Raw genomic sequence first — 20,978 nt, 5'->3', positions numbered from 1 at the left:
GTGGGTACGCCAATCTGAAAGACAATGTTGGAGCATTGACTATTGGAGACCGAAGTGTGTGAGTCGCCTTTTCTTCTTCTTCATCATCATCATCATCTGCGATTTTTTTTTTTTTTTTTTTTTTTTGGTATACATGTCTGGGAGCATGTGAGTCTGCAATGCCCACCTGCAATACTTTGTATTCAATACGATATCCTCCCTAACCCTATTTCACATCTGACTTTTCACTGACAAATAATCATCATGGGGCTCATACATTACTAAAAATCGAAACGAAATGAAATTCAAACCAGAGGGCTAATATACGCAGAGCCCAGTTTTGAGGCTGCACATTCTTTAGGGTCCTGAAGAGTAAAACGACCCCAAAACCTTGTAGGGAAGCTCAGCCAGATTATATCCCATGCATCTAAACTGCATAGCGTTTGTCGTAACCCTACACGGGCGATGAAATGAAAGCCAAAAGGGAGGATTATTAGAACAAATACACTGTCGCCACGACGAGCAGACTGGAGAATCCAGACAGACGGTGTAAAGAGCGAATTGTGTGCCAAGCACTCCATTGCCGCTCGCTTTCCTAAACCTCCGGGACATCTGACTGACAGGCGCTGTAGAATCGGTCTCGCAAATTTATGAAGCCCAAACCCGTTCCGGTTTCGCGTGCACATGTGCCTTGTAGCGAACAAAGAAATGCGTTATGAATGAGACGGATGAAATGATAGATGACTTCTTTGCTCAAAAAAAAAAAAAAAAGAAAAAAAAAGCAATTGGTTTGAAAGAAACAAAATCAAGATCGGCCTACACTCCTGAAGAAAGTCTGGTGGCAACGGGAAGGATAGGAACGACACCCGAGTATGATAGAAATGTTTGTGCAGGTTAAAGTTGCAGGGAAGTCAGTGTCTTGGCTTCCATGAAACCCGATAAGAAAAGCATGGTAAACGCAAGGGATGTAACTCCAAAGTTTTGGGGTAAAAGGTCCTTAATCGAGTAGCCTGACTGGCACACTTCGCCAAACCCTGGCGTACGTTCACTAAATCTGAACTCTTTTAATAAAAAGACTCTTTGAAAATGCGAGGAAATGAGAAACCTGGTTCGCATTCAGTCGCGTTAACGAGGTTCGGATTATTAGCTTTCGGTTCCATTTGTTACATTGGTCTAAATTTTCAGTGACACCTGCTGTCTTTTTCTGTTCCATTTTAGTCTTTTCCGTGTTGTTTCTATCAGATAAATAACTGAAATAATATACCAGGCCTTTTTTGTGGTCCGCACCATGGACTAGGCAAGACAACAGCCCCAGAGGTGTCTAGTATAGACTGGTGGAACGGTAGACATGAATAGAGATCTCAGAGGTGTTTTTTTTTTTTTCATCACATTTTTTTCCATCAGAAATTTGATTGGTGCATGAAAAATGTTATCGTCATCTGTTTGTTTTGAGACCTAGACAGAAAGTGCTCGAGCCTTAGAGCAAGCCTATTGTTACCTTCCAGCATGGACGTGCATAGGTGGACTGCTGTCTGTCTGCCGAGACCAATGCTTAGCCTCTTGGGAAGTTCTCCGCTGTTAGTCTCGGCGAGTCTAAACAATGAATGTGAATAAACCGGAAGGTTTGTGAAGAGAGAAACTCAACCATTTTGTCATATTTCTTATTTTAGAAAACAAATAAGAATATCTATAAATACGGATAAAAGCTTTCATTACATTCGACACTTACACACGCCCGCAAGCACATTTTCTCGCTGGAAGTCATCATCCAGGTAGATGGAATGCTCTTGCTGTTCCAGCTGATGCTAGAGCTACTTTTACAGGTTTCCGTTAATGGCCTTATCCATCCTGTGATTGTTTTCACATGGTTGGCTTTATTGTCCCGAGGCTGCTTTGATCCGCGAGAAAGGCTTGCACGGTACCTGTGCATGTCCCCAGCGTTCGCATGTTTCCAGTTTGTCTTTTGTTTTCACCAGGTGCTTGCATGATCATTGTTCCAGCGGTGTTTCTTGTCCTGGAACACCTTGTCAGCAAATGGCTTTATGGTCTTTTGTCACCGGTTCCACATGTTGGTGTCCTGACCCTCCTCTTACGTCCACCTCTGGTTGGCACGCCTGCTCGCTGTCTGTGGAGCACGTGACCCTCCCGGTTGTCGCCACGGATCGCTTCCACTGTCACGAGAGTTAGCGAGCTGTCAAGGACACTTCAATGGGCGGATAATCGCACAAGTAAACACGACTGTACCTTCGACAACGTCGCACAGACCTGGCGGAGAGCGTGTGCAAACAAACGGTATGATGACACTCCCTCCTCCACCCCATCAACCTTCCCTGGACGATAGTCGGGAGCTACCGACCCTTCAATTTCGGTATTTCAACATCGGAATCATGCTGTATAGTACCAGCATCGGCAGCATGCAGACAAAGATATGCCAGAATTTATGTTTAACTGTCCCTTGTCGGGGAGACAACGCACCTGAAAGGGAAAGCGACTATGAGGATTGATCCTAAGTGGTTGATCCTAATCATCCGATTAGTTTTGCTTATCATGCTCTGCTGGTTCTTTCCAACTTGTACACTTGAACTTTGGTTTAGACTGTCTGTAGGTCTGACTAGAATATCGTTCTAACTCTTTTTCTATCTCTCCCCCACCTCCCTGTCATTCTTCTTGTGTGTTGTATAGGACATCTTGTCATTCTTGTTGCGTGTTGTGTTGGACATCTTTATCTTTTATTTTGTTTACTGCTTTTGTTTTGTTTTTCTACTTTATTTTGTTTTATGGGAGGTCTGGCACAACGCCTAGTGCCGGTAGCCAATACAGTGAAGACTGGTTGTCATGGGATCAGATCTCGTGTCGGACACACTGTTCTTTCTCTGCAGGTGGCCTTTGTTTTCATACCTGGCTGCTTTGCCGTGATATACCCGTAATTGCTGGCTGGACATAAAACACCAATTCTTCTTCTGTTTCTAAATCGCAGAATTTCAGAAATCTTTTATGTTAAGACTCTTGATTGCTTTTTTCAGACAAGACGAATAATGAAAGTATGTGACCATGATGACAATGAACGAGAAATGTCTTGATTAGTCTTAAAAATAAAAGTAGAAGCAAAGTTTCAGTACTTGCCTAAGAATCAAGACCACCCTAGCAGAAACTTAAATTATAAAGTTTAATTATCACAACCTAGCAAAGATATCTATGAGAAATGTAAGACTTTCTGGCCCCTAAGGTGGGAGGGGTGTCAGAAGTAAAGCCCCTTTGTCGTCGACCTTTGCCTAACGACCAACAAGTGCGCAGTTAAGGTTGACTGTTTGAAAGCTGTCTTGACAAGTGAAGCGCGGGCAACAAGCAGAGCTTTTGTTTCCAAAAGGCCGTAAATTTTATCCCACGAACGGACGACTTTGACTGAAACGCCGCTAACAGTTTTCCGACATTTTGACAGCCTTCATCTTGGTCAGCATTAATATTTCCGCTGTTCCTCTGTTGGATGACACAAAAGGAAATGTAGCAGACGACACTTTAAAGGACAACCCGAGCAATTTAAAAATTAAGCTTCAAAAATGCGTAATAAATTATTTTTTAATTTTTCTTTAAGAAATATTTACCGTGCGTTGCCCCAACTATCCTCTACCACTAACTACCACTGGCTTCTCTAAAGAGCTTTAAGGATATGCTAATGAGGCTCAATCAGCGAGCTGACATTTGTTAGGTCACGAGAAATGAAACTTTGACCTCTTCTCATCACCCAGGTGAAGGGCTACAATCTTCAGAGGCTGTATCTTGTTAACGGAACCAACGTTTTAAATGAAACACAAAGATGGACGGTTTAGTTTTGTTCCTGAACGAGAGCAAGTATATGAATGTCATGAGCATATATAATGCATTCGTCTAGGGAATTTCGATGACTTTGGTTTGTTTATTCTGTCTGTTTAAATTTTAAATAAAAATATTCATTGAAACATGTCAAGGAAAACGTTTCTCAGCACCATCACCTACCCCAACCCTAAAAAGACACATTCTCTCAAAAATGATTGAAATGTAAACTTGCCACTTTCGAATAACTTCTTATTTATCGAGCATGTGATCAGGGTATATTGTCGGGTGTGATGTTGAGCTCTTCCAGCGTATTTACTAATGATCTGATTCTCTGTCAGAGAACCGATAAGGCCAAATTGAAAGGAAACCCAGAGTATGAAACCTGTCCTCCTCAGACACCCAAGTGCAGTTTCTTTTGTGCCGTTTGTTGATAATATTTTCCACCACATTAAACCGAATTCAGACCACAGCTTGACAAACAAAGAGAAACTAGATAAGTCAGAGCAAGGCTGCGTCCGAAGATGACACACGATCCGAACACCCTCCAAAACAGGATCCGGTTTCGGTTTGTGGAGGACCACAAGTGGAGATAACCAGTGTCAACCGAGTTCTCGTCTGAAGTGTTTCCTGACCGGGCATTTCCACACTGTCTTAATCTCTTTAGTCTGTTCCGAACTAATCTATTGGACCATCTCGTCGACAGCGCAGGACATCTCCGCAGCATTGTGCTCCAAAACGAGGCTCATTCGATCTTCGAACCTCGTGACGCCGGGTCCCAATTGTCCTTCCCTTTGTTCCTACCCATCAGAAACGAAAACTGAAACGAAAACGTTAAAGAGCGGTTAATGGCCGACCCTTCGCAATCTTTTATGCTGTTCTCTCCTATTTTACACAATTTCAAGTGTAACGCCCTTTGTGGCCATCGGAGGGACACCAGGTGAGTGGGCAGGTAGGCCGAGAAAGGCCATCACGCTCTGCCAATGGATGGATTGGCCATACATGACAAAACTGACGATTCTCACAGAACCGGATTCGGAACCGTGCGAAACGAACCTGTGTTACTGAAAACATGCACTGGTCGTATAGTTTCTCTATCTACACTTATCTCGCCCTCCTTCTGTTTCTGTCACGTTCTGTTCGTTTTTATCCGCCGCGGTTTTTTGCAATATTTGACTTTGCTTCTGCAATTTAAGAAAAAAATTGTTCATTAATTATTTGTCCAACCATTATTCAACTTTTTAAGGAATTCTAATGTTTTCGACACGTGCGAGCCTATGCCAAAAACTTTACGATTCGTGGTGTGTGAACAAAGTGTATTTTGTCTGTTAAAATTTAGGCTTGGAATGGGAATGACTTAGAATGCAATATCCTTTGTATATGTAACAGCATATATATATGAAGCTAGTAATTTAATATTGACTCTAAATATTTCGTTCAGTTCCGTTTTCACCCAAGGAAGTCCATTTAAATGTCCACACAAACGGAGTTCGCGGACTCTTAGTTGGAAAGAGATCCTGCAGGCTGGCCTACCCTTCCAGACCACCGAGAGGCCAGAGTATCATCAGGGATCTTTCATCAGCGCTGCGCCCATTGCCCTTAATCATCCCTCAGTCGTCTGTGATTTGTGGCTCCTTAAAGGGCTGCAACTTTTCTGATTGATTCGCCTTCTCAAGGAACTGCAAGAAGACACCGCGTTTCTGCGATCATCCCATAAATAAGCGTGTGTCTGTGTGTCTGTGTGTGTCTTTATTTCCTACTCTCCGCTGTCTCAGTAGCATCTCAAACTCAGGAAATGAAGAAAGCAGTAGCTTGGCATCGGAAACACACATCTAACTAACATGTATCAAGTTAAGAACTCCTGATTTATGTGGCCAATTCGATCTTTGATAAAAGCAATGCTGTTACATACGAAGACAATGTGAAACACACCTACTATCGTACCATCTACTATCTGAAACTTAAGGAAACTTCAGTGTGATGAGACCACCTTTCACCACCAGCAGACATGTTTTTAGATAAAAAGTATGAAAGGTTATTAAAAGGAGTGAAAAGCAAAAAACAAAAGGTCGAACACCTCGCTCAAGGGACTGAACCATTTCAGCTCACAACACCGGGTTATCTGTCACCCAAGCCCTGCTTCGGAAGGAACCAAGTTAGTCATTACAAGACCCTACCCGTAGTAGTGTTAACTCGTGTAGAAAAGAATGCTAGCTTAAAAAGAGAGTGGTGTAGCAGACTAGACAGCTAATTTCCGTGATTCTTTTCCCCCTACACCCCCTTCAACAAAACGAGCCCTCCACAAAGTGGAGGCAATTTTCGGGTCTCTAATTATCCTACGATGCAAGTGACGGCTTGGGCCCTCCCCTTTCCGCTTAGGTTTCGGTCGGCCACCAACTGTCTGTTTTTACCCTGGTCGCCGTCACGTAGTCAACTTCCGGTCCGGGTACGTCACGGCGTTTCTGTCTGCTAGTGGAGTGTGCTTAAGACAGTTTGTAAAGCACAACTTATACCCAAATGTTTGTCGTTTCTAAAGGTGGTAGCCTCAGATTCTCAGCTTGATTGTCTTTTTGTTCTCCATAATATATGTCAATGAGAAGCACACCTCTGTACACCTTTGATGACACTAAATGCAGTAAAACACCATTGTGGCTGGCATGTCTGGGGATTAGAAAAATTAGATCATTTCCCCTTCATTAGCGACTGCTTTGTTACTCATTTAAAATTTACTTTTACTTGAATTGGTTACTGCGTCTATATCATTTTGGCACCGGTGAAAATAAAATTTATTTAGTCGTTTGTGTTGCCCTCTTTTGCGGGGTCATCTGTCGAATTATTGCCCAGACTTCCGCAGTGTTGAGGTATCCATCGAAATACTTTTCCTACAAAACAGGTCAGGAAAACTAGAGTCCCATGAAATGATTACCTGAAGAATTAACCACAATAGTATTAGCCACACTTGAAGTTTTCTTTCAGGAGATGTAATGCGGGTTAGCGTAATGGCTTGCCTATTTGAGGTATATATTTGTTGGTCAACCAAGTAAAAAGGTTAACATTTTGGCTATTAACGCCCATCGAAGTGGAAACAGCTCCTGTAACTCTGGATTAACACATACACACACGTTTGATTTTTTTTAAAGTCGTTCAAGGATATGGAGTTTCGGATAACACAGTTGAAAACACAGAGGTGGCAAACCGCCTGTGACTAATCACTAGCCATTAACAAGTGAGTGTAGTCACAAACCACACAGGCATTAAGTGTGAAGTCTGAACGACTCTGCTCCTAAAATGACTGAGAACCGAAAGACTGAAGCACATCAGTGCCTTCATTTTAATGATTTCAATGGCTCGATGGGGGGAAGTGCAACAGTGTGCATCAGGGCGTACATGCAGCCAGTGTAAAAGCTCACTCAAGCGCACTGTGGACGTCGGAGCGAACGATGGACGCTAAAGACAACAGTCGGTGTGAGTGTTCCTCTGGCAGGCTGAAGACGTGTAACGTGGTTACAGGTATCAAGCCTCATCTCCCCTCCGCTACACTCCACACGGGTAATCTCATTTCAAATCAGTAGCCCCGAACCCCAGACCCCACCCTCCGTGACCCTTTGTGACGTGAGGACGATCTTTTGCTGGCGAAAAGAGATGAAAACTCGATTTGCTACATGATAGAAGGTGTGTGATTGTATCGCGTGTGAAATTAGAACACCAGAGACCTAAACTGTCCTAAGAGCTCTCTCTTTCTTTCTCTGTTCCCCATACTTCCTTCTCTCCTTCTCACATGTTCTCTTCATCTCTGTTCCCTCAGCTCTTCGTGTTTGAAGGGCCAGCTGGTTTTTTTTTTCCTCCCCCATGATAAGCCTTAGTTGCTGGATCGGCGTAAAATATCACTTCTCACCACCACACTACCACCACCTCCATCCACTTCTCGTGTGGTGACAGCAAAAGTGTCAACTCCAAGCTGCACTTCAGACCTCCGTAATGGTGAATCGATTGCCTGGAGAAAGGAGTGTCAAAAGCCGGTGCAAGGGGTGCCGCCATTGTGCAAGGGGTGGTGACTACAGCAGGGCAGGAGGCAGGTCTTAAAGTTGCTGTTGAAAAGGTCGGGGATTGAGGATTGTATGGAAGGGGGAAGAGAGATGGGCGTGGAGAGGCTGCTGAAAGCCGTGCCCCGGGTACTGATGCTTCCCCGACCAGCTGTCGTAAACACGTGGAGAATGATACCCTTGCTCACCACATGAGAAACAGATACAATACATACACCATCAGCGGCCATCTTTTTTTTTTTAACCAATCCAGTTACATTCGAATCGGAGAAGAGAGGTGAGGGAAAAAATTCCTGGACTATTTTCATTTTTTTGTTTTGTTTTTCTATTTTTGTCGTTTTGTTATTTTTGAGAAGAAGGTGAATGGACCGCGATGAGATGTCTTGTTCCGGAAGTGACGTTGTTGCCGCTGAGTCAGTCTTCACAGTTTGGAGTCTCGCTTGGGACGTGATGTGCACGATCAGCTTTCACTGCGAGCATGTAGCCATCGTGCGGCTAACAACTAGGTTCTTGCAATGTGATGATTGCACTCGACAGCATCACTTTTTCTTTATTTATTGGAGACCTGAACTAGAGGGCATGCGTGAACTTGGGCATGTGGGTATGAAGTTGTTAACCGTGGATGTGAAAGCAAACAGCTGATTGACATCCGAATATCGAAGGCATCTAAAGAAAATATATACAGACACATAGATTGACAGAAAATATAGACAGACTGTGTGTTTGCGTGCATTCGTACACAGTGGCGTAGGAAGATGTTCGGCGTTGGGGGGGGGGGGGCAAACTCCCTGCTGACAGTGAACGTCGTTCGCACTCGCACAGTGATGACCGTCTCCTCTCTACGTTCCCCTACCTTTCTTCTGTTCTTTGCTCTTTGTGAGGAATTACGTCTCAAATATTGGGGGGGGGGGCAAAAGGATATTCCTGCCCCCCCCCCCTGTATTTTCCTTGGGGGGGGGCGGCTGCCCCCGCTGCCCCCCTGGTTCCTACGCCACTGGACTACACATATTAGTGTGCATTTGCGTCTGTCTGTGTGTGGAAGTGTCTGACTGACAAAGTATTTCATGAGGCTGTGGTTGCTGTGAGGGCATCGAACTCGGTCACATCCACTAGTGAGATTCACATCAGACAGGCCGGCGAAAGGAGTCTTACCTGCAATAATCACGTCAGATGAGAGTGAAGAGCCGATCTACCTGTAGACAGCCCCTCAGGTGAGACCTGCCCGCCGACAGTTGAGCCGTGCCCGGTCAACCAGGACGCACAGAAACAGGAAAGCAACGCGCCAGTAAGTCAGGTACACAACACCCGGCGGTTGTAAACATTTGAGCAAGGGATCGTGAAGTCAACTTGATGACTGCTTTGAATGCAGCTCGCCAAACGAGGCGTGCACGAGCGACCCGGATGATAGCTAAAAGGTAGCGCGTTAATGGGATGCCACACTGATCCTTTTTTAAGTGAAGAGGCAAGTGAAAGGTTGAGCTGGATTTAGCTGATAGATACTGATGGACGGTTGGAATCGTTTCCACTCAATTTTAGGGTGTCGAACGAGCCGTTGTTAAAATTGTGTGTAAAACAGCTCCGGGGCCGTGAGTTTTCTTACTGTCGAGCGATTGAAAACAAATGTTCCAGGGGAGGGAGGATTGTTGTTTTATGCCGATACAGCAACTAAGGTATGGCAAGGCATCCGGCACTGTGAACAGATGCCACATGCCGAGAAAGAACAGCGTGCCCGAGACGAGAACTGAACCCTGGACAACTGTATTGTAGGAAGTACCACGTGACAAGAAGGGAATCGTCTTTGCCACGTCACTCAGTATTTCCTCGCTGTACTCGATGTGGACATCGTTCGGCGCCATCCCTTACTATTCTAACCTTTAGACGACCGAATTTAGGAAACTGAAAGTCAACTCTAACGATGATGTTATTCGACAACAAAACATGGCGGCCTCCTCACACCACCCGACTCCTGTTTCAGACATGATTGCTTTGCGATCCGAAACTTTGAATGGAAACGCTTGAGATCGTCAGTGTCTATCATCTAAGCTCAGCCTGTCGTCTCACTTGTACTTACAATCACACCAGAAAACACTGCAGCTAGAACATAGTTTGGAGCTGTACGGACAGCATGAGTGATAGTAGTAGTACAAACAGGCGAACAGCAACAGACTATTCTTGAATAGCTGCTTGTGGTAGCTATCTCCACACGAGTAATCACATCACCTGTGTAAGTTCCACCTACTATGTACATGGTGACGTGTACAAAACATTTTACATCCCGAATACGACCGCCAGCAAAACCAACCTGGAAGAAATGTAGTAGTATTGTGAGTTCGTCGGTTTGTCATCAATTCAGATCCCTCTCCTTGCAAAAAAAGGAAAAAAAAAAACACACAGCCGTCTCTCTGCCCCTGCAGTATTAAATGGTACCACACCTCAACCTCAGCCCCCAAAGACGACAAAACTCGGGGTAGGTTTCCGACAGCTGCAGTATCGCCGGAGACCCACCCCTATTGACACCGCGCTGCGGATAAGCAATACCTGCCCGCCCACTTTCACTACAAAGCCGCTTTTTCAAACGTGTCTAGGTTCGTTCGCCAGCAACAGGAATCGCACAAAGACCCTGTGCCTGGCCCTCCTGACACTGGCGTTGATAGCGGTGGCAGAAAAGGGAGGTAACTAAACTGCTTCACGCCGGGTAGTCATTGCCCTTCGCGAGGGTTGCGACCGCCATGGCGTGCTGTCCTTTTGTCGCGTTTTCGCGCTTAATTTCGGAGCCTCGCTTCCGTTGGGTCGCGGGTGTGAGGTTCAAAACAGCTCTGAAACGATGGTGTAGTGACTGGCAGAAACACACACACACAAAAAGCACAACATTCCCCCCGTCTCCCTCTCTCACCCCTGGTGTCCTGTGGGAGGGAGGATTTATTGGGGGGTTGGTTTGTGACTTTTGTTCTGACAAAGCTCGATTGTTCGTTACAACGCTACATGGACGAAGAATTTTTGTTAGCAAAGTAATGACATTGAAGGTAAGGTGGTTGAAAAGAAGTGTTTGCAAAGACCCTGAGACTGAATGCAGTTCTACCTCTGTGTGTGTGAGAGAGAGAGAGACTGAGAGAGAGGACGTCTGTGTGTTCATGCCTGTGTGTTTGCGTTCACGGTTCAGTGATCTTTTGCACATGCTTGATAATGTCAAGAGCAGATCCACAATCATGTTCATGCTAATACTAACAAGTATAATGTACATATGTGTGAGAACTTCACAGGTTTTTATGAAATGATCACAGGAGAGTGTTGTTAATGATTGTATGCCGTTATGGTACGCTGCATCCTATGAATGAGCCCCATCCCTTCGCACGCGCCACAACAAAATAAGGAAATATGGACATTGTTAAATAACCTCCAGGTGCAAGAAAAGCTCTGCATAAAATATCCTCAAGCTTTAACCCAGTTAACCAGTAACCTTAAATAGTATTTAATGTCAAGAAGTTCACAAGCAGTTATCGACAAAAGCTCTTGACCAACAGACTTGTTGTGTTACAGTGAGGTTACACCGGAAGTTATATTACATAACAAAAAAGTTAATTAATTTTTTTTTTGTAAAGTCTGTTCAGGAAAACGTCTAATCGGGGGATAAATCAGCAACAGAACACTGGGAGATTATTCATCTCTGGAGTTAGATGGCGATACTTCCATAAATGACAATAGCACAAAATACCGATTTTTAAAAAATTCATTTTCGCGAGAAAAGGAGACAGAGCCCGGCTAAATGCTCAAGGTAGCTGTCCGTCAAGAGGTCAAGATGGACAAAGAAGGTTGCGTCATATGTCACATGATCACCAGAGCACATTTTTATAGGCGGATGAGCTGTGACCGGAAGACATCCTTGAATGAAGGGGTCTGACCTTTGGGCTAGCTCAAGATAACAAAAAAAAAAAAAAATGTGGACAAACGGAAAGAGCTAAAATGAGAAAATATTGGAGTTACATCATGACAATTACTTTAGTAGTGACCATAGTCCATGGTCAAATGCTGCTCCTGCTGCTGATGATGATGATGACTACGACAATGACGACGATGACGACGAAGGAAAAGAGTAAGCAGAAGTGAAATTTAGCATGATGAAAAATGCATGATCATCATCGTCACTATCATCATCTTCACACTCGTCGTCATAATCATCATCTTTTTTTTGTTATTGACATAATACTAAGTAATTTAAAACTACTACGTTTAATCCCAAAACAATTAAACGGATGCTCGTCATCCAGCTAGAACAGTCTGTGTGTCCTCATCTCCACGTGCAGTTAATTGGGCACACTCGGGGACCTTGCGCATCCTTAAGGATAACGGCCCACTCCCGTTGGTGTAAACAAGGGCTCAAGGACCGCGAAGCAGCCAAGAGACGCTCGCAGTTGGCCGAGGCTCGAGGCTGGTTGGGAAGGAGAAGGATCTGGTCCCCGAGCGCGCGCTATCCGGTTTCCGGTGCTGGCGCGTGTGTTTGGACGACACATCCATCTTCCACAGGACAAGGCGCGCCGTGTTGCCCAACAACTCCTGGCAGGCGATCGGGATTTCAAGCATGGCTTGCTGCCAATGACGTGTCGCGGGGATTAGCACGTCTTGACAGCCACGGTGTTGTGTTACTGTAGCCACTCGCAGACTCCATCTCTCTCTCTTACAGTTCCCCTTCCCCCTCTTAACCTTTATATCCCTCCCTCCCTCTCTCTCACACACACATACACAGAAAGAGAGATTGTTAGTGTTAGCCATCGAAAGGCGTGTCCCTTATTCTTCCTTTCGCCTCTTCTCGAGGGCGTCTGCGTTTCTAATCCGTCACCGTGTTGTACAAGTTTGTTTGCTCTGGAGTAGAATGTCTCCTTATAGTACCCTTGTATTCCACTACCAGTGACACTCAAGCAACCTATTGCCTTAACATCTAAACCGTGTTAGAAGGTAAGCATAGGTGATCCTTGTCTTTGTAGGGGAATTCCACGCTGGCGAAATGTTTGCGCTCTCGAGCTTTTGAAAAGCAAAGCCTTGGGGGTTGTCCTGTTATCCTCCGGCCACGTTTTAAAACAGTCGCTTTGTCTGTTTTTTTATTTGTTATTCCCCGTGCCCATCTTTTTTGGAGCTATCTAGTATTCAGGGAAGATTTTCTCGACTGCTGAGACTCGTTAACAAAAATATTATGGGTTAGACGCCGAGATTTCTGACAGGTTAGAGTGACGTCTGCAGAGGGGGAAGTGAATGGAAAGGAAACGAGGCAAAGGGAAAGGGAGAAGTTGGTAAAAATGTAAAGATGGAAGCGAAAGGTTGTCACCTTTTATCATCATCATCATCATCATCATCATCATCATCATCATCATCATCATCATCATCATCATCTTCTTCTTCTTCTTCTTCCTCTTCTTCTTCTTCTTCTTCTATTTTGCATCATCCTTCCCTTCTATCCCCTATCCAGGAACCTAAATTGTATGATTTCTTCTTCTTTTTTTTTAATCTGCAGGGAGGCAACAACATCAACCACCAGGGCGCAGGACAGTTGTTTGCTCCTGACATAAGGGAACGTCATGTCAACCTGACAAAACCACGCACGTCACCATCCACCGTCGTACACCACGTCAGAAAACGACTGGCTGGCTACATGTGACGTCACCACGTGTCAGCGCTGCTGATGACGACAGAGAATCAAAAGACACCAAACGACTGCCGCACTTCACAGAGAAATGTTAGTTCAGTGACGAACAAGAGCGTCACCTGGCTGTCTAGAGCGTCGTGACCTTTACCCATCCCTCCTTCGTCGACGTAACAGACGGGCGTGACGCCTGGATGTAATGTTCATAGCAACGTTGGTCCCAACAGTCATCGTCCCACACCTCACACGAATTTCGTGGCAGGACATCCGGTAGCGGCCACAAATTCCCCGTTTTCTTTGCTCGCAATTACACTCTGCCCCGGTGTGTTCTGCACCTCTCCACCCAGACTTCACGTCGTCTTCACGGTCTACCCTATCCTCGTCACGTCGCACCCTGGTCCTGCTCCGGGCGCGTGTATTAGAGGCGGACACGCATGGTCAAGCACACAATTTTTTTTTAAATTTCAAGTTTTTTTTTCTTTTTCTCTTGCCTGCGTGCGTGTGTGGCATGCATGCCTAGGTTTTTTCTTTTTTCTTTTCAAACAAGGTCACCTTTCGTCTCAACCGCACACCAGTCTTTGCCTCAGAAGCGGAATTAACTGGCCGTAAAGCTGGCTTTACGACAAGCCGGTCTTTGATGTTACACCTGAGTGGATGCAGATCACCGTCACATGTAAGCTACAGGAGAAGGGGGCTGTACACGTCACGGTTTGTAATGGCGCTCATATCTTACTACACCAGACATCTTTACGTCTACTCACGCCCCACCTGCCAGCAGGTAGACAACTCAGGATTATTAATTAGAAGTGAGACATCATAGACAAGAAGACGCCGACAGACACAGCTGATGATTTTCGTCATGGCTGGTTCCTCCCTTCGACCGAAATATTATCCGAAACATAGACTGTAACCATGGCAGGACCCGTTAACACTTATATTTTTGTTGTAGTTATGCTTGGTTGACTTTTAACAAACTTCTGCGTACTATATATTTTTTTTTCAAGAAGTTGCTTGAGTAGCTGACTACGTATGAAGGAATGCATGAAAAAGCTGGAAAAAAGAAAGAATGAGTGACCATGTGAGTGTGAGTGAGAGAGTCTATAAAGATAGAAATGTGTGTGAATATGTATGTGTATATTTCTAATATCTAAATACCCCTTACATGGTGACATAATAAATAATCTTGAATCTTGACATCCCACATATAAGTCTTACAATCTTCTTGATATAACTCCACGATACCGATGTGGAAAGGTAGGCGGGAGTTGTTACCTGTACTGATGTCATTGGTTGGAAAGCCGGCGAGAAAGTCTTTGATGTTGTAATAGCCAACGGCTGTGTCAAACGATTGGAGATTTTCATAATTGACTGCACCGGTGAAGTCTATATTTCTGTTTAATTAGCGCCTCAGGATATAGTCATGAGAACTTATTCAAGTCGCCATGTGTTGTCCCCCTTTGTATGTATACGACACATCCATAAAATTAAAACAAAATTAAGTTTTCTTGTTTTGTGATAAAAACGTGTTTCAGTATGCTCAGAGTTGTGAGCTCTCAAACTCTTGTCTAGTTTTATGTTTTGGAAGTGGTTGTTGCTTACTGCAGAGCTTGGCCAATAGCAGAAGACGTCCAGCAACTTTGGGATCAGTCTTCACCCTGACTAGTCATGGTTCGCTTCCCGCATGAAGTACAGGTGATGTATGTTCATCAGCAAGATGGGTGTCTTTGATCTAACGATGGGTGTCTGCCAAGCAGCAACAAGAAGTGTGAAGTGTTTGTTGGGGGAGATGGGTTGGCTGGCAGGTGGCATGTATAAAAAAGCGGAAGCTGTCAATGATTGGAAGATATTTATATACGTCATGAAGATTAATTTATTAAAAATTCTCTACCCCTGCCACGCCCTCCCCTCTCCCCCAAACAAGACAACAACGGAGGCAGTGGTCATGTGGGCAACCGAGAGAAATTTAACAAAACCAGTTGTACGACAAAGCAAAAGCATGTTGATCGTCTGCATGAGGGTCGGCGAGTGTTTGGAGGTTGATCTACAGGTGAGAGAGGTGCTGAGAGAAAAAGAAAGCAAGCAAGGCTCGTTTATTTTCTTACCTGTCCAGCCCGGGCGTGTGCGCAGCGACACGGTCCCACACCTTTTCTCATGCAGCACCTCGCCGCCATCGTTCAGACCGTCGTCATTAATCATCATCTCCTTGACGTCAGTCCCCCACCACACGTACCCCTCAGCGCGCACAACGAGACAACCCAGTGTCTCTCACTTCAGGGGGACGTCAGTCGTTGCACAACCTGTACACGAGTTGTCTTTTCTTGGGCCTGCAATGTCGGCGGTCAGGTGCCTGCACTCCATTCCACAGCACCTGCAGCAAAACACACACTTTATTTCTGGGTGGGGAGGAGGGTTAGGTGCAGGGGAGTGTTCAGACATCCTCTATGGCTGGGCGCCAGTTTGTCACAGACACGTCACTCACTCCCATGCCGGAGGGTACATACACCTCGACATCGTCATCCTTGACAACGTAGTCATCGCAACGTTTTTCTGTAAGTCCTTCCAGCGAACACTTCCACCCAAGATCTCCATCATCCGACATGGCCTTCGTAATCCTGCATGTCTCTCGTTGTAATCCGTTATTCCCTCCCTGTCCGACATGGACAGCACGCAGACATGCTCAAAAAACCTTGGACATCAGGTCATTCATCGCCCCACTCTCCTCCCACCTCCCTCGCCTCGTACGTCACGATGCAGCCTCCGCCTCACTGACCCTTGACCACTCAGCTGCCACCAAGCGGAAAAGTCACCTTTCCGCACTCGTTCCGCTTTATGAAGTGTTCCCTGGTCGCCGCATCCTCACACCACCAGCACCGTCCCCACCCGAACATCCTGGCACCGACTCCTGCAGTGGAGCGCGCGGCTTGGCCGTTCAGTGGCCAGAAGAGGAACCGAGAGAGCTTCTTGACTTCCCGTACGTTAACTCCCTCTAGGAACTCTCTAGCTGACTGAAGAGCTAGCCCTAGTCTCTCCCTGTTATGCAAAGTTTACGGAGAGCAATTCAGCGGCCGCTATTAGCAATTGTAATGAAGACGGCGGCCCGGGTCTCTCTCGCAGCTCTCTCTCATGCAATTGTATTAATATTTTATACTGCACAAACTGATCAATGGGCGATTGAGCGCCATAGCTCGCGAAAACGGATGCGGAGGCCCCCGCCGCTGGCTTATGCCAGTTCACGGGTCCTGGAAAGTCTTGGACACCAGCGAAGGAGAGTTCATTGAATAGGCCAAAGCTGTCAGTATCTTGTCGCAGGCTCGTTTTTCACTATTCCTCCTCTCCCCCCCAACGAAAAGTACGAAATAAGGGTACAGAGTGGTGGAGAAGCAGCGTGCAAAGGCAACAACCTCCAGACACCACCATCCTCCCCAACCCCAACCCCACCCCACGCCCTGATCTTGCCAGCACTTGGCTTTGCCAGTTATTTTCCCAATGGCAGCATATTTGACTTTCAAAGCGTTTTTGCCGCCTTGTTTGACAGCGGTTTATCCCGGGAATCCCCACCCTACCCTACCCTACCCCCCTACCCGACAATCCATCCGCACACACTCTCCAACCACCGCACGTGACAGAGCGATGGATTCTGCTTCTCGAATTACTTGCCTCACCTCCCTAACCCACCCCACACCCGACACACCACAGCAACATCTCCCACCTTTTTCTCGTTTTCTTTTTTCTTCGTTTCCCGTCCTACATATTTATGAGGATAAAGTCTGAAAGTGTTCGTACATAGCCTTTGCATAAACTCTCTCCACTCCCCTTTATTGCCAGTCATTTGAAGCGCGTTTACTTTGTCAAAACTGTGATACATACTCCCTAGCCCCATAAACACTGACACCGGCGCACGACCTTCTGTCAAAAGATTGTTACAGGTTCAAAGGGGACAGTGAGAGGGGTGTTATGATAATTGGCTCGTGAGCTCCATTCTTGGCGAGATGTGAATGAGCGCACGGTTCCTCCCTCACTCCCCCCCCCCTCATAGCTTACTCTTGCAGGGATATCAATATTTATGAGCTCTTGTATCTTGTTTACCCAGTGCTTGCAAACACAACATTATAGATAAATTAATCGCTTGATAAACGGTGGCGAGTGTGGTGACACGAAATACTTTTATTTTCATGTCGGAATGATAGACTGGCACCATAATGCCGAGACATACGCTTTGGGGGTTAATATATTTTAGTATTTATTTAAAAATCAGAAATCGTTTTCGACGAGTCGGGGGATTGAACTGAGGCGCAGTAAGGGTAGCGGGGTGGGTGGTGGGTGGGATAATTTATTTGTGCATTTATTTGTGTTTAGGGGAGGGGGAGGTCTTTCATCTATCATCAGGAGGTCTTTGTAGCGCATGTAAGGGGAGATAAAAGCTGTTACCGACGATGACGACGAGTGAGTGCATCATCTGATTTGTCTGCAGTTTGAAGTCGTCTGAAACAGTTTGGCGTTGAGTGAGAAAGGGAGATATTGTCCGAGAAAAACTCTAAAAAGTTCTCTAAAGCGATCCATCCGGCTGGCTCAAATGGAAGTAAGCTGCGCCACACAGGAATCGAACCAACTAGCGTGCCTTCAGATAACATTGCAGTAACTATCTGGCTATCCGATTCACAGCCGATTTTTCTGTAACTTCTTTCATTTCAACAAAACAGTCACTGAGAGTATTCTGCTATTAGGTCCTTCTATTCTAACACTCTAGCGAACCTCAGTCCCTGTGACTCCTCCAACGCAGACTCAACAAAACGATGACGAAAAGCCGTTAAGATTTGAAACATGGTGTCAGGACAATATCCTACTTTGTCCCACACATTCGCATGAAGACACATGTTTCTTGCAGTGCCTGTGGGCACTGACCGCGTTTAACGTGAGAAGATGGTCTTCGAGGTGTAAATAATTGGAAACAATAAATAAAATATTCATATCGATGCTGACGACAACGCCAGCAACAACCTGCTGCTCTTGTCAATAATGTCAAAGTAATAATAGCTTCAAATGTTGTCAAGATAAACAAAATCACTGTCAGGATGTAAGGACAGTAAAGAACCTCTCAACCTGTCAAAGAAATAAACAGCCACAGTTGATGTCAGGATAAAAAAAAACAGCCAGTGACGTTAGGATAGTAAACTACGTCACGCCGCGGACGTCATCTTGGCCTGTGTTGTACACGTGACTTACGCTTGATGACACGTGACCAGTACTGTCAGCAACGACACCGCTCCGTCTTGACTGTCACCAGCAATCCACAGCACTTCTGGTTGGATGGTTTCAAAGGGTTGAAGCGAGAGGAGGAAGGTGACGTCACATGATGAACATAACATTCTAAGACAGACAAAACCACGAAGGTCTGCAACTGGAACTAAACACTTAGAAACAAATTAAATAAATTTTTTTTCAATTAGACTAATCTGTGGTGTTCAAATCCGGAAGTCAGTCCCGGCACAAGAGAGGGGTCCTGTCCATGGAGCAATGCGAATGGCAGGTTCAGGTGGGGTACGGGTACGCGACGGACACCCGTCCTTCTCTTGTAACGCAAGGTCGCCAGTGTTAGTCCGGCAAACAGCAAAGCAGCTGACAGAGCGAATTAATCTGCCGACAAGAAAAGATGGGAAATGACGGGAAAGTGCGACAATGATTTGGATCGCTGGGATACCTCAGCGAGCTGTGTCCTGTGTGTTTGTGTTCTGCTCAAGGGAGGAAAGTTCTACGGAAGTGAATTTAACGTACCGTTTCCTTTGTCATGCAATATATTTGTCCATCTTGCTCAGCCCTCGAGAGAGACGTGCAAACACAGATAAATCTTTCGTGGTTTTCAATATTATTATTTTATTTATTTTTTTAATTATTTTTTTATTTTTATTTATTTATTTTTTTATTTTATTTTTATGCTTGCAATGTCTCCTACCACTCTTATTCGAGGGGGAGGGTCACATGAGGCTGTCTGTCGCTGCTAAAAGAACTTTCCTGACAATGGCAATTTAATCAACATCTATTAGAAGCCTATTTGCTCTCATTTGATATATTTGGAGGTTCTTGTTTTCGTTTTTGTTTTTTGTTTTTTGTTTTTGTTTGTGTGTGTGTGTGTGTGTGTGTGTGTGTGTGTGTGTGTTTTTACATCGCTAGACAAAGTAAACATGGTCAGGGCTTACATTTACATTTATATTTGACGTTAGTTGTCCTACGAAGACAATGAGCTAAAAATAGTTGTCATTCGTACACAATATCTATATGCAGCATCATTTCTTTTTTTTTTTTGTAAAACCTCTCGTGTGACATGGCGAGTGCTACCTGGCCTCACCTCGCTTGACGTAAGACGCGGACCGAATATTTGTGTCGCTCATAATTTTGTGGCGCGCATGAGCGTCAACAGCGGCGTCATCCATCACTGTAGGGAAGCAAACAAAGTCAACATCGGCAAAGATGGCCGTAGCCTGCCAGACACGCCGTGCCACCTCGTCTTCTCGCCTCCAAACTTAGCAGTCACGTGTGTGACAGTCGTGAGGTGTGGGACTACCCTCGTCACACGGTCGTTGTGATGTATGTGAGCAAATAGAAAACAGAACATGTAGAGAAGGATTACCACTCTTCCCTAAAACGAGTGTCTGATATCAGCCATTAGATTAAAAAAAATAACCTTTTTGCTTCCTTTTCTTTATATTTCTTGTCACCCCGACCTCTCCTTTCATTTATTCATCCATTCATATTTTTTTTTTACTTTAAAATCACAGCTATTCCATTACTTTAGACTGTTTCTTTATATTGCGTGATGTTCTTTATCTAATTCTCTTCTACATATTTTTACTTTTTTTTCCTTTTCTTCGGTAATTAGTGCATTTTGAAGAACTAGCGCGTTTCCATGGATATATGATGATGCCCCACTGAAGATGTGGAGTGTGGGGCGCCAAGAGAAGAATCCACCCTTTACAGAGCTCCAGCTTGGGGGAAAAAAACCAATCAAATGCGCGAAAGTGTAAATGCCAATTTTTAAAATGCAGGAAAGGAGTAATATTGAATAAAGAATAGAACATGGTTTCTTTATAAAGAAACGATTTTTCGAAGCTCTAAAAACCAAAAGTCATGCCTAATATGTGCATTTTAATACAGCCAATTATTTTATTTTGTCTTGGTAACATAAAGGACATAAATTATTAATAATTATTATTAATAACTCCGACTGGTCAAAGGTGGTAGGGTCCTGTATGAGATGAATTCCGTTTTTGGGGCCGGAATCAAATTTTCTCCATACAGAGTCTCAACCAAAAGAGCTCATCAAGTGCCTAAGAAATGTTGACAATACACGAAATATTGTCAAATCAATATTAGGAATAGGGTTGTGATTGAGTTTCTTTACAAAGAAATTTGAAATTAATTTGTTTAATAAAGTTTTTCTATAAACAAGAAGTTGGCGTGTGATGATATGTATTCAAGAATCACACAGCAATATCTCGATGACTTGAACTGCGAAACTT

At 44.8% G+C, this 20,978-nt stretch overlaps 1 long non-coding RNA gene across 1 annotated transcript in view; it reads right to left on the bottom strand.

Annotated features, from left to right (window-relative positions):
* LOC112567055 overlaps positions 1–16,903 on the bottom strand; it is a 129,839-nt gene extending 112,936 nt beyond the window's left edge. Inside the window, exon 1 of the long non-coding RNA XR_003099728.1 lies at positions 15,567–16,903. This is a non-coding gene — a long non-coding RNA (uncharacterized LOC112567055). The remainder of the gene's footprint in view (positions 1–15,566) is intronic.
* Between the last annotated feature and the right edge of the window lie 4,075 nt (positions 16,904–20,978).

The sequence above is a fragment of the Pomacea canaliculata genome, linkage group LG6 (assembly GCF_003073045.1).
Source record: "Pomacea canaliculata isolate SZHN2017 linkage group LG6, ASM307304v1, whole genome shotgun sequence".
NCBI classification, from domain to species: Eukaryota; Metazoa; Mollusca; class Gastropoda; order Architaenioglossa; family Ampullariidae; genus Pomacea; species Pomacea canaliculata.
This window is presented reverse-complemented; position numbering and strand designations above follow the sequence as displayed.